This window comes from Fringilla coelebs (genome assembly GCF_963513975.1).
Source record: "Fringilla coelebs genome assembly, chromosome: 19".
Taxonomy (NCBI): domain Eukaryota; kingdom Metazoa; phylum Chordata; class Aves; order Passeriformes; family Fringillidae; genus Fringilla; species Fringilla coelebs.
Window position 1 is genome coordinate 1,370,587 of NC_140045.1, and position 15,916 is coordinate 1,386,502.

Here is a 15,916-nt window from a genome sequence, read left to right on the forward strand (position 1 = left end):
CCTTGGTTGGGATTTCTGGGAAGTGTTTTTGTGCCTCATAATCCTACCAGGGGATCTCCAGAGCAGGAAATGGGGCCTGAAGGTTTATTTTAATATAATCTTACAAAATACTGATGATAACTGAAAACATTTTGTGTCCAGGGCTGGTTCCTGGGGCGGGGAGGGGGAATTGTTTCACCCTCTGGCTGGTGCCTCTCGTGTTCCTGCAGGAACAAGGAAAACGTTCCTGACTGGAGCTCCCAGCTCGTCTCACACGATCCCTCTGCTGAGCCTGGAGCAGGAACCAACCCGGCTGGAAACGGGCTGGGGGGGAAGAGAGCCCTGGATCTGCTCTGCTTTGGCTGCAGAATCATTTCCCTGCCATAAAACCACCGGCAGGAGCCAAGGGAAGGTGAGGTCATGGGGAAAAACACGGCTTGGGAAACAATGGAGGGAGGTGCTGGTAACGGCTGGGGTGGGGATGAACCACAGCCTGCAGGGGCCCGGGGACCCCCAGCTCCCCCAGGGACCCCCAGATCCTCCAGGGACCCCCAGATCCTCCAGGGAACCCCAACCTCTATCAGGAACCCCCAGCTCCCCCAGGGAACCCCCAGCTCCCCCAGGGACCCCCAGCTCCCCCAGGGACCCCCAGATCCTCCAGGGACCCCCAGCTCCCCCAGGGACCCCCAGCTCCTCCAGGGAACCCCAACCTCCATCAGGAACCTCTCTTCTCTTCTCTTCTCTTCTCTTCTCTTCTCTTCTCTTCTCTTCTCTTCTCTTCTCGGGACCCCCTGAAGTTGGGATCCCAACTCCACTGGGACCCCCAGTTCCCCCAGGACCTTCACCTCCACCAGGATCTCAACACCACTGGGACTCCCATCTCCTCCAGGGTCTCACCTCTGTCAGGACCCACAGCTTCTCCAGGATCCCAACTCCTCTGGGATATCAGCCTCCACTGGGCCTCCCATCTCCTCCAGGACCCCAATCCCACTGGAACCCCCTATTTTCTCCATGACCCCAATCCCATTGCAGCCCCCCACCTCCTCCATGACCCCAATCCCATATAACCCCCCCCATGTCCTCCAGGACCCCAATCTCATATAACCCCCCCCTCCTGCCATTCCAGTGCTGCTCCCCCCACTCTGTGCAGGACACACCATCACCATCAGCATTCCCAAACTTTTTCTGTTCCCCTTTTTTTCCCAAGGTTTCGGCTCCAGTGAAGGCTGGGGCACCCCAGCACTCCCAGCCTTCCAGGCCAGGCTGGCAGCAGGGGCAGGAGTGGGGTTGGATTTCAAACACAAATCACAGCCCACAGCATATTTGGCTTTTTCCTTTCCTTTGCCAGGCCATAATTTATCCCAGCTCGTCTCTGCTGGAGGATGGACACAAATCCAGGGGGATCTGCAGGTCCTTTCCCTGAATCCAGCACTGCTGGTGCGTCCCTGGAGGTCAGAGAGCCCCGAGAATTTGGGGGAGATCTCTTAAATCTTGTCTTGGCGGGGATTTCACCAAATCCCTCCAGTTTTGGGTGGGGAGAAAATCCTTTGGAGAGCGGGGAGATGAGCGCTGACACCGAGGAGCCCCCGGGGCCTCCCGAGTCATTAAACAAATTAAGTGTTAGCAGGAGGAGGCCCCTGTGATTGCGTGTGAAGCCCCCGGGGGCTCGGTAATTGCTCTGCAGCTCTGGTGGGTGGAAGAGACAAAGGGATTTTGGGGGATTTTGGGGGGATTTTGGGGATTTTTCCTCCCCGCGTGCAGCCAGCTCTTTTTGGAGTGCTCGGAGATTTGGCTGCGCTGGAGCAGAGCCTGGGATGAGCTGGGATGAGGTCCCTGTCACCGGGGGAGGTGTGGGGAGAGCTCCCAGTCCTCCCAGTGCACCCCAGTTCTCTGATGGAGCCCAGCTCCCAATCCACGGCCTCTGCCGCCGCTCCCGGCCCTGCTCCAGGGGAACATCCCAATTCCATCGGAAATGTGAGAAGGTGACCAAAGCCACCTCCCCCCAGCAAACCTGCTCCCGTGGCTCCAGAGAGGTGTGAAATTCCCGAGTTCCAGGCTCCAGGGCTGTCTGTGCTCAGCAGGATGACAGCCCATGAGGAGAAGCATCGGGAGCCTCCAGGGAATCCCCAGCTCTGGCTTTCCCAAGCTCCCTGTGCCCGGCAGCTCTGCCTGGGATATTCCTTGGGGACACCAGCCCTTGGAATTCTCAGCTGATCAGCGCTTCCCAGCTCAGGAGATCTGATAATCCCAGCGGGAAACCTCCCTGCTGCCGGGAGGGGATGACGGCCCTTGCAGAGCCAAAAGGAGTCCGAATGATTCGATTTGATTATTTCATGCGGCTCCACAGCGCTGCTGACAGGGATTCCCACGGGGAAGGGGATGCAGAGAGCCCCGGGGGAGGTGGGAGCTGCCCGGGGGGAGGCTGAGATTCCTGCCCCGCTGGGGATTGTGGCTTCCCTCTGCTCTTTTCCCCTTTCCCTGTCCCTCCCCCTCTCCCTGAAGCTGTCCCAAACCAGCGCTGCCTTCTGGCACGGCCTTTCCCAGCTGCACAAAGGCTGCCTTGTGCCTCCCAGCTCCAGATGTTCCTCATCCCACAAAAGCTCCAGCGCCAGGTACCTGTTCCCCTGGAGCACCGGCTGGCCTGGCAGGGAGCTCAGCATTCTGAATAATCCCAGAAATACTGAGCTGTTCATTCCGGCTCCAATTGGGGATGTCCCTCAGGATCTCAGGGAGGTGTCAGGAATTGCCTCTCCTGGAGCCCAGGGCTGGGCAGGGAGGTGCCTCCCACCTCGGGCACACAGGCTGGACCCTGCAGGGCTCCCAGGACGAGGGAAGAGATGAGAATCTCGACTGCACGTTTCAGAAGGCTGATTGATTATTTCATTATATATATTATATTAAAAGAAAATGAGATACTAAGACTATACTAAAAGAAAAGAGAAAGGAGACACCAGAAGGCTCGAAAGGAAAGGAGAGGAATGATAATAAAATCTTGTGGCTGCTCACAGCCTCGACACAGGTGGCTGCCATTGGTCATCAAGTGAAAACAATTGGGTAAACAATTCTCCAGATCAAATTCCAAAGCAGCAAAACACGGGAAAGCTGAAGCTTCCCAGGAGAGAAGATCCCAAGGGAAGGATTTTTCAGAAAATGTGTCTGTGACACCACCCTGTCCATGCAGCAGGTGAGCCCAGGAGCGGCACAAATCCAGCTGGGGTCGGGCTCTTGTCCCAGGTAACAGATGATGGGACAGTGGGAAACACCCCCAGGCTGCAGTGGTTGAGGTTTGTGGGAACTCAGCACATCGCTCTGGATGGCCAGAGCTGCCCAGAGAACCCTTGGGGGGCTCAGAGGTCTTGGAATGTTGCCAGAAGCACCTGGTGGCTTGACTTTGATCCCTCTAGGGATGTGCCACCTGTGTATGAGGATATGAGAATCACTGGGGTTTAAAGGGTATAGAAATAATATAATTACAGGGTAAAACACAGGTTTTAAGGTTTTGGTGCAGGGGGGTTATGGAGACAAGATGGAGGAATTTGGGCCTGCCTCATGGTTCTTCTTCCTTCTTCATGTCTCCATTTTCTGTGTGACACAGATATTTTTGGAGAGGTTCTTGGTGAAGGTACACTTGTTAATAAGGGTGAAAGGTATTGGGACGAGGTGAGGGATGGAGGCACCCAGGGGTTGTGTTTTCCATGGGAGGGATGCTGGAGGAGCAGGTGGAGGATGTGGTGACGGCCAGGGCAGCACCTGGATCCCGCTGGGGCAGGAGCAGGGAATGGCCCCGGAGCGGGGAATGGCCCCGGAGCGGGGAATGGCTCCGGAGCGGGGAATGGCCCCGGAGCAGGGAATGGCTCCTGAGCAGGGAATGGCTCGGGCGGGGAGCGGATCCCGCCCCACAGCCCGGCACAGAAACCCCTCTCTGTGGAGCACAAGAGCCTCTCTGTGCCCTCTGTCTTCTCTTCCCTTTAAAATCGTCCCCTTTTGTCCCCACACATTCCCCTCCGTGCCATTGTCCCCCCTGCTCCCTCAGCCCACCCCAGCCCGGGAGCTGCTCCCGGCACCACCTGTTTTTTCCACGTCCTTTTCCAGGACACCTGATGTATTTATTTTCATTGCCGGTTTGTTTTCTTTTTTCTTTTTCTTTTTATTTTTTTTCTGTGTTTTTTTTAGGCTCTATTAAGTTGATTCCTCCTTCCCGTGCCCTGGGAGCTGCGGTTAATGAGTAACCACAGCGAGCTCCGAGGCAGCTGCCTCACACAAACCGACCCGGAGCTTTTTGGAGCTGCATAAGGGAACGTTTGTTCTGCAGCCTCTCAATGGATCCTTGTGCAGGAGGCGAGGAGCGTGGGGAGGGAAAGGCAGAGACACTAAATCACCGCCCTCCTCCTCCTCCTCCCAGCCTCGGAGCTCAGCCCGTGGGGCTGCTGGTGCCTTTTCCTCAGAGGTGGGGGCTGAGGCGCCTTGGTGGGCTCAGGGAATGCATTTATCTCCCCAGCCGAGCTCATTTTTAGGGATTGTTTAGCGTTAAGGCTCCTTTTAAGTGCCTTAAGGATCAAACACTGAGCCCGTCCAGATGCAGGCGTGGCAGGAATTGGGATTTTCCTCCACTGAGGAGCAGGTTTGGCTCTTGGGGTTCATCATTTTACCTGTTCCCTTCCCCTGCTCTGGGTTCCTGGTGGTTTTGGGGGCTTTATCTGCCATCTGCTGTGGGGTTTGAGGCCGTGTCCCTTCCCTGGCTGACGGGGCAGGGTCTGGAAGCGCCGTGCTGCGTCCCAGGTGTCCCGTGTGACCTTGGCCGTGGCGTTTAAACCCCTGTGCCCTGCTGTGTCACAGAGCAAACAGAGACACAAAACACAGCTCAGCCCTGCCCTGTCCTCCTCCCAGGCTGCAGGGAAGCTCCTGGAGCCAGGCTGAGAATTCCAGGTACCAAACTGCTCCTGCTCGGAGCGGCTCTCCCTCTCTCTGCAGCTCCACAAAAAGGTCGGGAAAGAACTCCAGCACCATCGAGTCCAACCTCAGACCAAACACCCCCTGCCAACCAGAGCTGGTGGAGGAGCCACCCCTGCTCCTTTCTGCAGGACAGGGACTCCCCCAGCGCCCTGGGAGCCCCTGGCAGCTGCAGGGCAGGAATTTTGGAGCATCCCCCCCGAGCCTGCCTGGCACAGCTCGAGGCTGGATCCTGTCCCTGCTCCCAGGAGCTGCTCAGGCTCTGAGGGGGTCTCAGGCTCTGCTCAGACCCCAGGGCTGGTGGTGGCAGCAGATCCTCCCTGTGCTCCAGGGTGATCCCAAGCTGGGGCTGCTCCGTGTCCCGCTGTCCCCAGAGCACAGCGGGGCGTGGAGGGGACAGCAGCGTCCCCAAGGGCTCCCCATCCCTGCTCCTGCCCCCTCTGAGGAGGATTCCCAGTGCTCCTTCCCAGGCCTGTGGCCAGGCTGGGATCCAGCTCCAGGCAAGAGCTAAAACCACATTTTCCTCCTCTTTTACAAACCTCAGCTCTGGGGCTTGGGTTCAGTTTTATTTTTCTTTTTTCTGTTTTAATTTGGGGATTGGCTGCAGTTTTGGGGGAAGATTGGGGCTGTTTGTGTTTTACCTGCCACAGCTCCCTGGAGCAGCAGCTCTTTATTGGCTCCTGCAGCGCTTGGCACTCTCAGCACTGGAAAGAAAAAGCTTTTTGTTCCCATATTTCCATATATTTATATGGATTTAACTGGGCTGGGGAGGGTATTTGAAGGTCAGAGGACTTGCAGAGGTTACTGTGCTGGCCAGGCCCTGGGAACAGGGAACAACCATCCTGTGGGAACTCATTCCCACCTCACCCTTCCCTGTCTTTTATTTTCCCATCACTAAACACTTTATTTTCTTGTTTCTCTGGGAAAAACCAGCAAATTCCACAGTGTGGATTTATGGATGTGCCATTCCCAAGCTGGGGTGGGGAAAGCAACTCGAGCTGGGGGCTGTGACCCCAAACTGCTCCACAGAGCGTTGGGACCAGCACGACTTTGACAGAATTCAGAGTTTTCCTGGCTCCCCCTCCCCAGGGCAGAGCTCCCGTTGCTTCCCAGAGCTTTCCCTGTGTTCCTGGAGGAGTCAACAACCCTAACCCTAACCCAAACCCTAACCCTAACCCTAACCCAGTCCTTCCTCCTGGGCAATTCCTGGCCATCGGGAGTTCCGTATCTTGGGGAGATTCTTCTGGAGAAGAGCCAGCCCGTCCTCCTGGTGGTCTCCTTGGGAGGCCCAGAGCCATGCCTGGAGTGAGGAACAAGGCTTCCCTTCCCAGGAAAACCCTCTTCCCTTCCCAGGAAAACCCTCTTCCCTTCCCAGGAAAACTAGGAAAACCCTTTTTCCATGAAAAGCCTCTTCCCTTTCCATCAATACCCTCTTCCCTTCCCAGCAGAACCCTTTCCCCTTTCCCTGGCCCTTGCACTGAGGATTTCCTCCCTTCCAAGCTCCCCCAGAGCTCAGACCTGGCAGATCCAGGCCCACATTCCCAGGCTGGATTTGATGTTTGCAGGGCGCCCTCGACGATCTCGGAGGTTTTTCCCAGCCTGGGTAATCCCGGGATTCTGTGCTCCCCAGGGAGCTGCAGATCCCTGGGGGATAAAGGACGGTTCCAGCTGCTCCCAGCGGATTTTTCACGCCTTGGGAACATCTGGCTGCCATACTCCCACCCCCCCCAGGCTCTTCATTCCCCGCTCCTGGGCAATCCCGCTCCTCCCCTGCCCACCCCGCCCGCCGCAGCATTCCAGGGCTTTTCCCCGCGGCTCAGGAATGCGGGGCAGGAATGCCGAGCTCTCCAAGGAGCCGGGAAGGGGCACGGCTGGCACTGCCCCACAATGCCAGCGTGTGTGCAGGGCCGGGAATGCCGCCCCAGTTGGAGCTGGGTCCGGCATCTCCCGACGCCTCCCGGCTCAGCCAGGGCTGGGAGCATCCCAGAAATCAGCGTCGGGCTCCTCTGGGAAGGAGTCCTGCGGCTTTCCATGGGAATTGCTGCTCCCCTGGGGCTCTCTGGGCAGTGCAGGTGGGGCTGTCGGGGTCCCCAGACCATCGCAGGGTGGCACAAAAGCTGGGGCAGGGCCTTTTTTGGCTCCAGGGTTTCTCTGGGAGATGATGTCTGACAGCTCCGTGTCCTGTGGGCTCGGGGCTCTGAAGGAAACGCTGCTGGAACAGGCAGTAAAACTTCAGGATTCAATTCCAGAAAGGGGAATTTGCCTTTGGAAATGCCAGATGTCCAATGCCACGGCTCTGTGAGCCCCCGGGAGCCCTCTGGACACCCAGCTCAGGTGGTGCTGGATCTTCCCACTGTCCCAGGCTGCTCCAAGCCCCATCCAACCCAGCCTTGGACACTTCCAGGGATCCAGGGGTGGGATTAGCTCCATCCCTCGGAGCCTTTTCCCAGCTCTTTCCTCTCCCTGAGCCCCGTTCTGCCTCTTGCCAAACAGGTTTGAATTTCCAGGCCGTGCCTATGAAAGCGCAGCTCAACCCCCTCCTGCACAGCACTAAAATATGGCTTTTCCCCCTTTTTAATATCCCCTCAACGATGACCTTTTCCCTCCTTCAGCAGGCAGCCAACACAAGCACAACAATGTCATTTGTGCAGCGTTTCAGCTGCGGTTTCTTCAAGAAATTCATCTGCTCTTGAGGCAATTACGGGCAGGGAAGCATTTCCACTCCGGCTTCGGGCCCTGAAAAGCTGCCAGGAGGGAATTTTTTTCCTTCCCCTCCTCTCTCCCTCTTTCTCCCTCAGCCCCCCTTGTCCTAAAAAACTCCTGTGGTTTCGCTTCAGCAGCGATTCTGGGATGGTAAATCCCAGCCTGGTGGGAAGGGGCCGGCTCCGTGTCCCTGTCCCTGCTGGGGTGGGACATTTCCCACCCGGAGCCGCTTTGTGCAGCTCCTCCTGCAGCCTCCCCTCTGCCACAGCTCCGGGAGGGGACCCCGGGCACGGTGCCACCCCCTCCTCGTGCCTGCCGTGCCCACAGCACGTGGGGTTCAGAGGGCACAGGGACCCGTGGGACACGGCCCCGTCCCGCCGGGCCACTCTGCCAGCACCCAGGAGAACGGGCTTTAAATGAGCCCCGAAGCCAGCAGCACGGTTAATTGCTCATTCGTTCCTCCGATGGGTTAATAATTAAGTTAAATTAATAATTGGGAGAATAATTAAACAAAACAATAACCCATACCCGGCGCGATTGAAGCGCTCGCTGTTCGTGCCGGGCTTTTGGGGTTACTCATTCACTTTAGGGCCGCTGTGGCGTCGGGCTGGCTGTGCCGGGGATGCGGCTCCCGGAATCCCGTGGAAAACCGGACTTTTCCAGGCAAAACCGTCGGCTCTTCCCTCCCCTGGAGAGCGGCGGGGTCCCGGTGAGGAGCGGAACCGCCCCGACCCTCGGTTCCTCCCGAACCGCCCGCGCCCTCCCCTCCCCACAGAGGGACAGACGGACAGAGGGAGGGACAGAAGGGCGGAGGGAGGCGGCTCTAGGCCGGGGGGAGGAACTACAAATCCCGTGAAGCCGCGCCGCCCGCCCGCCCGCCCCGCGGGGCTATAAAAGGGGGAATGGCCCGGCAGCCGCAGTCGGAGCATCCCTGGCTGCGGCGGAGCCGCTCCCGCCGCCCATCCCGGCGCTCCCGGGGCATTTCCCGCTGGGAGCGGGGCGATAGCCGGGCCCGGAGCGGCCTGAGGCTCTGCGGAAGGAGGATGCGGGGGATGCCGCCCCGCGCACCGAGGGAGCCGCAGCCCCGGGAGGCTTCGGGCGCTGCCGGCGGAGGCGGAGGTGGAGGTGGGTGTCCCGCTCGGTTCGGGGGGTGCGGGGCTCAGCACGGGGCTCCTGCGCCCCGCACTTGCCGCCCGGTCCGGGGGGGCTGTGCTGGGCACTGCGGGTCCCCTCGGTGCCCGCAGCCGCTGCCGCTTCCCCCCCTGTGCCATCCCCTTTGTGTCCCTTCCCCTGCCCGGGCTCGGGGCTCCGGCCCGGGATGATGCTGGTGGAGTTCTCCCCTTCTCTCCAAGGAAAAGCGCGTGGCCGCTGTTTTCCTTCGCCGTTTTTTTTTTTTTTTTTTTTTTTGTTTTTTTTTTTTTTTTTTGGTGGGGTTTTTGGTTTATTTTTAGGGACTCGCACACGGCTTTTCCCTTCCCTGCCGTAGGAGTTCGCTCCCCCAAAGTCTCGCCCCGGGGCAGGTGCTCGGGCGGGGCTCTGGGCAGCGCCCGCAGCCCCTCGGAGCCCGTCCCAGCCCCGGGGCGAGCCGGCCGCTCCGCGGGCTCTGGGATGCACAAGAGCACTTTTGTGTGAATCCTGGGGAAGAAAAAAAAATATGAATGACTCCCTTCTTTCGCCGGCTACAACAAAAAGACCACACCAGTCTAGACCTGCAGCCGACGGCACAGACGGAACGAGCGCTGTCTGCTCCCGGCGCGTCCCGGGGAGCTCCAGCCCGGGATCCCTCCCGAGGCTGCTTTGGGGAAAGGATGTTTGGGGTTACCCTGATAGGAACAGGAGGAGGTTTTATTGCCCGGACATTGTTGGTGTCGCTCGCTGCTGGCTCGAAATTTCCTCCGAAGGCTGCGGGAGTTGCTCAGCTCTTGCTAATTGAGACATCTTTTTATAATCAGCCGCGGGAGGGAAGTGGGGGCAGAGCGCTGGTGACTCAGGCCTTGGGAAGAGGCTGCGTTTGGCTTTGCCCGGGGCTGTGGGGGGAGATCCCAGCCGGGAAACGGGAGCAGGGCTCCCAAGGACAGCCGCCCTCTCTGCTGGCAGGCAGGTGATGCTTTCAGGACGTCAAATTTCTCGTTTCCCCGCAGAGCCGAGGGGGAGAAATCTTCCCAGTTCGCCTCGACCCTTCAAATATCAAAGCAAAAATTTAAGGCATCACCCCCAGGTGTGGGATCTGCCTTGTGAGGGGAGCTGGAGCTGTGATATGGAGACAATCACTTTGTGCTCTCGTTTTCTGAGGCTTTGCTGCAAAACCAGCTGGATCTACTCTATCAAAATTTGGGGTTTTTTTAAGCTTACCAGGTGCTTTCCATATTCAGATGTCCCAACACAGAGGTTTGGGAGACACAGCACCCCTCAAACTCCATTTGATGTGGCAGTGGGGAGGCAGTAGGGTCGCTCTGGCTATGGGAATAGCAATCCTTTGGGAAGAGGCTCCCAGCTGAGGTGTGAAAAGAACCCCAAATCCCGATTCTTGTGGGGTCAGGAGGAGGCAAAACCCCACCGTGGGCAGGAGTGGTGACACCTGTGTGGTGTCTCCCGAGGAAAAAGGGATTTTAGGGAAGGCTGAGGTGTCTCCCGAGGAAAAAGGGATTTAGGGAAGGCTGACCAGGCTCAGCTGCTCTGCTCTGGCCCGTCTCAGGAGCTGCAGGTGCTTCTCCTGCCCAAGGGATTTGGGAGCAGGAGTGTCCCTGCTCACTCTGCTGAGCCAGGAATTCCGGGCTGTGGAGTCCAGCAGGATTCTCCTGCCTACTGAGACAGGGAAGAGATCCCAAATGGGCTCATCCCATTCTCTGGGGTGCTGGCAGGACCTGGTTTGGAGGTGCTGAGTTGGGGCTGAAGGATCTCCCAGATCCCTCTGGAAGGGCTGGGACCTGCTGGGGAAGGGGGGCTGGGAAAGGAGGAATGTCCTGGGGAAGGGGGTTCAGCCCTGAAGGGGTGGAAAATGAGGAATGTCCTGGGGAAGGGGGGTGGGTTCAGCCCTGAAGGGCTGGAAAATGAGGAATGTTGGGTGGCCACACAAGCAGAGCGGTGTCACCTGCAGAGTTGGGGGACAGCTCTGAGTTAAATGGGATTTTGGGGGGTTTGGGGTCTCTGAGCTCAGGTGCCACCTCACCTGCACCTGGCTCAGGGTTACAGGTGCAGGAGGGCTTGGGAAATGTTGGGACCTGGCTTTTTTTAGGATTGCTCTGCCTGTGACCTCTGGGAGCCTCCAGCTCTGACCTGGCTCTCCCAGGGCTGAACTTCTTCCATTCCCCTCCTGCCTGGTGTTAAATCTGTTCAGTGCAGCAGCATCCCTTCTCCCTGGTGGTTTTTAACAGCAGCTGGCTCGGATCTGGGCGGTTTTGGACTCAAGCTCCTCCATCTGGGAATTCTCCTGGATAAGGAATGACCCTTAAATTTTCGGAGATCAAAAGTTTAGGGCCACACCCGCCCTCCGCACAGCAGGGGGATGGTGCCAGGAGCACAATGCGGCTTCCTGGGGGGGTTCTTTGGGGGTTGTTTGAACTTTGAACAGAAAATAAAAGCAACAAAAGAGGAGAGGCCGAGGAGAGCCCGGGGCTCTGCCAGTGCCCGGAGCCGGAGCCTCTTCACAAAGCCTGGCCTTGTTCAGCCGGGCTGCTTCCCCCACGAAAGTTGGGTTTAAAGTTGAGATGGGGGGGCAGAAAAGTGCCCCGTGTGGGTGTAAACACGGCGTGGAAAGGCTTTCATTGTTTAATAAATGCTGCTCCTTTCTGAGGGAAGCTCTCAGCGTTTGCCCCTGGGGGCTCTGCGCCTCTGTCCTGCTCCTGGTTTGATTTTAGCGCTCCTTTTCCCCGTTCTTTTGGGTTTCCCCCCCTCTTTGGCAGCGCTGGAATTGCAGGGAGAGCTTTCCTGGCCCGGCAGGGGGTGTGTTGTCACCTCGGGCCCCTCCTGGGTGCCCTCAGAAAGGAACGTTTTTCCCATTCAATCGGCTGCTCCTTCTGCCAAGCCGCAGATGTTTTTTCGAGGGCTAAAACCTAAGCCTTTAAATAAATGTGTTTGATCCCTGGGTGCTTGTGCAGCTTTCCTGAGTTAAAAAAAAATCAACCTCGGAATGGGTTTTGTGTGGGGAGCGAACATTGCCTGCTCGGGTTGTTCCTAAGGCTGATTCCTCGGGTTTTATTCCCGCTTTTTCTCCCTGGCAGGGGATCAGAGCTGCAGGAAAAGCTCCCGAGGGCTCTGCTGGGTAAAGCTCAGCCTAAGGCAGCCTGGATCAGCAGGGCCAGAGGGGTTTTGTGCCCTGCAGGAGCTTCAGGCTGGCTCTGAGGGTCTGCTCTGGATCCTCCTGGATCCTGCTGGGCTCCTGATCTCCTGGATCCTGGACTTGGATCTCCTGGATCCTGCTGGATCTGGGCTCCTGGATCTCCTGGATCCTGCTGGATCTGGGCTCCTGGACTTGGATCCCCTGGATCCTGCTGGACCTGAGATCCTGGATCTGGATCTCCTGGATCCTGCTGGATCTGGGCTCCTGGATCTCCTGGATCCTGCTGGATCTGGGCTCCTGGATCTCTTGGATCTTGCTGGATATGGGCTATTGGACCTGGATCCTGCTGGGCTCCTGGATCCTGCTGGATCCTGCTGGATCCTCCTGGATCCTGCTGGATCCTCCTGGATCCTGCTGCGCTCCTGGATCTCCTGGATCCTCCTGGATCCTGCACTCCTGGATCTCCTGGACCTGGACTCCTGGGTCCTGCTGGGCTCCTGGATCTCCCTGGGTCTGGGCCCCGCTTGGGGTTGGGTGGAGAAGCAGCTCTGGGCCCCCGGTGTCACCTTGTCCCCAGCCTGGGGTGGCTGCGGTGTCCCTGCTGTCACTGCAGCTCCTGCAGCCCCTGCTGCTGCTCCTTTGCACTGTGCTCTCAGGCCAAAGCACGAGGGGGTTTGGAAGTTTTTCCAAAGTTTGCAGGAGAAAAGATGGTTTGGGGTGTGGGGTCCTGCTGGCAGGCAGGAGGTTTGGATAGCAGGAAAAAGCTTTTCACGGAAAGAGGGATAAAGTTCAGGAGTGGTGTGGGGAGGTGGTGCAGTCCCCATCCCTGGGTGTGTTTGACAAAGCCTGGACGTGGCACTGGGGGCCAGGGTTTGGGTGAGGGGTTGGGGCTGGGTTGTTCTCTCTCTTTAAAGGCTTTTCCAACCCGGTGATTCTGTGAGTTCTGAGGTTCTGAGATTCTGTGAATTCTGAGATTCTGTGAGTTCTGTGAATTCTGAGGAGCAGCCAGGGATGCATTAGGAGCTGTGGGGTGGCAGCTCAGGCGGTTCCTGTGACGCTGTCCCTGCCCATCCTCGTTCCCTGCAGACAGACCCAGGGCTGGCACTGCCCCAGTGCAGCCCTGGAGGGACAGGAGCTGCTGCCAGCGCTGGCACCTGGGCTGCCAGTGACACCAAGAGGCAGGTGCCTGTCCCTGAGGCTGGAACTGCAGGAATTCCAGCTGACAGGAGCGTCCCTGCAATTCCAGAGCCTGGAGAGCAGCTCCCTTCCCTGCTGGGGGGGTTGGCAGGAGCTCCAGGAGGTTTCCTCACAGCCAGCTCTTCCCTGGGCTTGGTTTGGTTCTGGTTCCAGCATTTCCTGAGCATCTGGAGGGGAGGAGGGAAGAGGAATCCTCTGGGGCTCCATCTGGGGGTCTGGGGAGGGGCTGGAGATGCTGCACTGCAGCCCCTGGGGTGGGGGCTTGGCTGGGCTTGGGGGGCACCCGGCCACCAGTGGCCACTGGGAGGGACTGGGAGGTGAATCCATCACCGTGGAGGGAGCTCTGTGGGATCTGTGGTGGAGCCAGGCTGGAGATGAAGCTGCCCAGCTGGAGCTGAGCTCCTCTTCCTGGGCCATGTGAGCCTGAGGGTGTGCAGAAAACTCCCCAGGTGAGCTGGGGAGGAGGATCTGCTCACCTGGAGGGGCTGAGGGTGTGCAGAAAACTCCCCAGGTGCGCTGGGGAGGAGGAGCTGCTCACCTGGAGGGGCTGAGGGTGTGCAGAAAACTCCCCAGGTGCGCTGGGGAGGAGGAGCTGCTCACCTGGAGGTGCCTGGCAGGGCCCTCTCCAGCTGTTTTCCATGGAAGTGCCACCCTCTGGCTGCAGGGATCCGGGCTGTGTCCCTGGGGACAGCCCTGGCAGGATGGTGGGTGTTTAATCTGTGGGTGTTTCATCCCTGCTCCTGGGACAGTCCCTTTTTCCTCTGGAGGCAGGGAAAGGTGGCTCGTGGAAGTGGCACCTGGCTGTGGGAAGGAGGACAAGGATCTTCCTGCTGGCAGGCTCTGGGCTGTCCCCCCCATAAAGTGCCCGTGCCCCTCGTGCCAGCCCCGTGCTTGTCCCAGTGGGATCTGTGGGATGTGCCCAGCCCAGGGCTCGGAGGGGGAGGGAGAAGCTTCCCAGCCCGGCGGCCTGGACGGGGAATAATGCTCCCCTTTTTATGGCTTCTTCGATTGTTCCTGAAAATCCTTTTTAAAAGCAGGAGAGTTCCTTCCTTCCTTTCAGCTCCCGGTATCTTGAAGAATTCGCTCCATTGTGAGGCCAGGACAGAGACCCCTCTATGAGGGCTCTCCTCGAGCCCCCCTCCCCTGCCCCATCCCAACAAGCCCCCATTCTCCTCTGAAGAGGGTCCCTCTGTCTAAGGCCAAGTAACTCTTCAGGGCAGCATTTATCCCGGGGCACTCAGCTCACAAAGAGTGCTGGAGTGTCAAATAAACTCCCCGCCGCCTGCAAAGAGCAGAGGAAGAAAACACAAAACCCCCTTTCTTTCCACCCCTGCGGGGAAACAAATACGGACTTTGTGCCGGCGGCAGCAGCGCCCTAACGAGCCCGGGTGGCCACGTGAGGGGCTCCAGGGGGCTCCAGACCCCCCCCAAAATCTGCTGGCTGTCCCCTGTCCCCGCTGGCTGTCCCCTGTCCCTGCTGGCTGTCCCCTGTGCTGGGGTTGTCCAGGGAGAAGGGACGGTGGCATCCTCGGAGCCCTGCCCAGACCCTCGGGGGGCTCAGCTCCTGTTCCCCACGGGAATTCAGCTTGGGAATTGTCACCTCTGGGTGTCTGCTGTGGTTCCTGTGAGGAATCAATCCCAGGCTCTTTTCCCAAGGAGGAATCAATCCCAGGCTCTTTTCCCAAGGAGGAATCAATCCCAGGCTCTTGTGGATCCAGACAGGAATCAATCCCAGGCTGTGGTGGATCCAGACAGGAATCAGTCCTGGGCTCTTTTCCCAAACAGGAATCAGTCCCAGGCTCTTGTGGATCCAGACAGGAATCAATCCTGGACTGTGGTGGATCCAGACAGGAATCAGTCCCGGGCTGTGGTGGATCCAAACAGGAATCAATCCCAGGCTCTTTTCCCAAACAGGAATCAATCCTGGGCTGTGCTGGATCCAAACAGGAATTAGTCCCGGGCTCTTGTAGATCCAAAGAGGAATCAATCCCAGGCTCTTGTAGACCCAAACAGGAATCAGTCCCAGGCTCTTGTGGATCCAGACAGGAATCAGTCCCAGGCTCTTGTGGATCCGCACAGGAATGCCGTGTGCCAGGAGCCAGTGTGGCCCCTCCTGGGCTCGGAAGTGGCCAGTGCTCCCTGAGGCCGTGGCCACCAGCGTGGCCAGCGCCTCTGCCCAGCAGCAGCAGCAGGGAATCCATCTGGCTCCCGGAGTCTGGCACCCCCTGGGCGCTGGATTTGGGCATCTCTCTGCTCTGCTCTGCGGGATGTGCCCCGAGCAGAGCAAGGCTGGACACGAGGTCGTGCTGCAGCGCCCTGTCCCTGTCCCTGTGCCTCACCCCAACCTCTGTTTCTCCGCAGGTTTTGGCATTTCTGCAGGGACAGCTCCCATCGGCCCCAGGAGCTGCTGGAACCTCCTTGTGCCAGCGCTGAGGATGCCAGGTCAGGAGCGGTGCCTGTCCCCTCTGCCAGGGAAAGGCTCCCGAGGCAGGATTTGTCCCTGGATGGTTCCTCTGCGCCTCGCCTGGGCTTTGGATGCTCCCTTCCGTCAGCAGCTGGAATGGCAGGGCCGTTCCTCCCGCTCCTCCCAAATCCTGTGGATTTACTGCTGGGACCGGCTCTGGCACAGGGAATCTCCGAGGGACAGATGGGGAGCAGCAGCATCTGCAGCCTGAGGCTACAACTCTCTCTTTTTCTGGGCTACTCTGAGCATCCTGGCTCTGCAGGAGGAAGGATTCCATGCGCTGCTGGAGGACAGCTCCTGCTGCTCTGATGTGAGTCAAGAACACGTGTTTTTCTTTTCTTTAA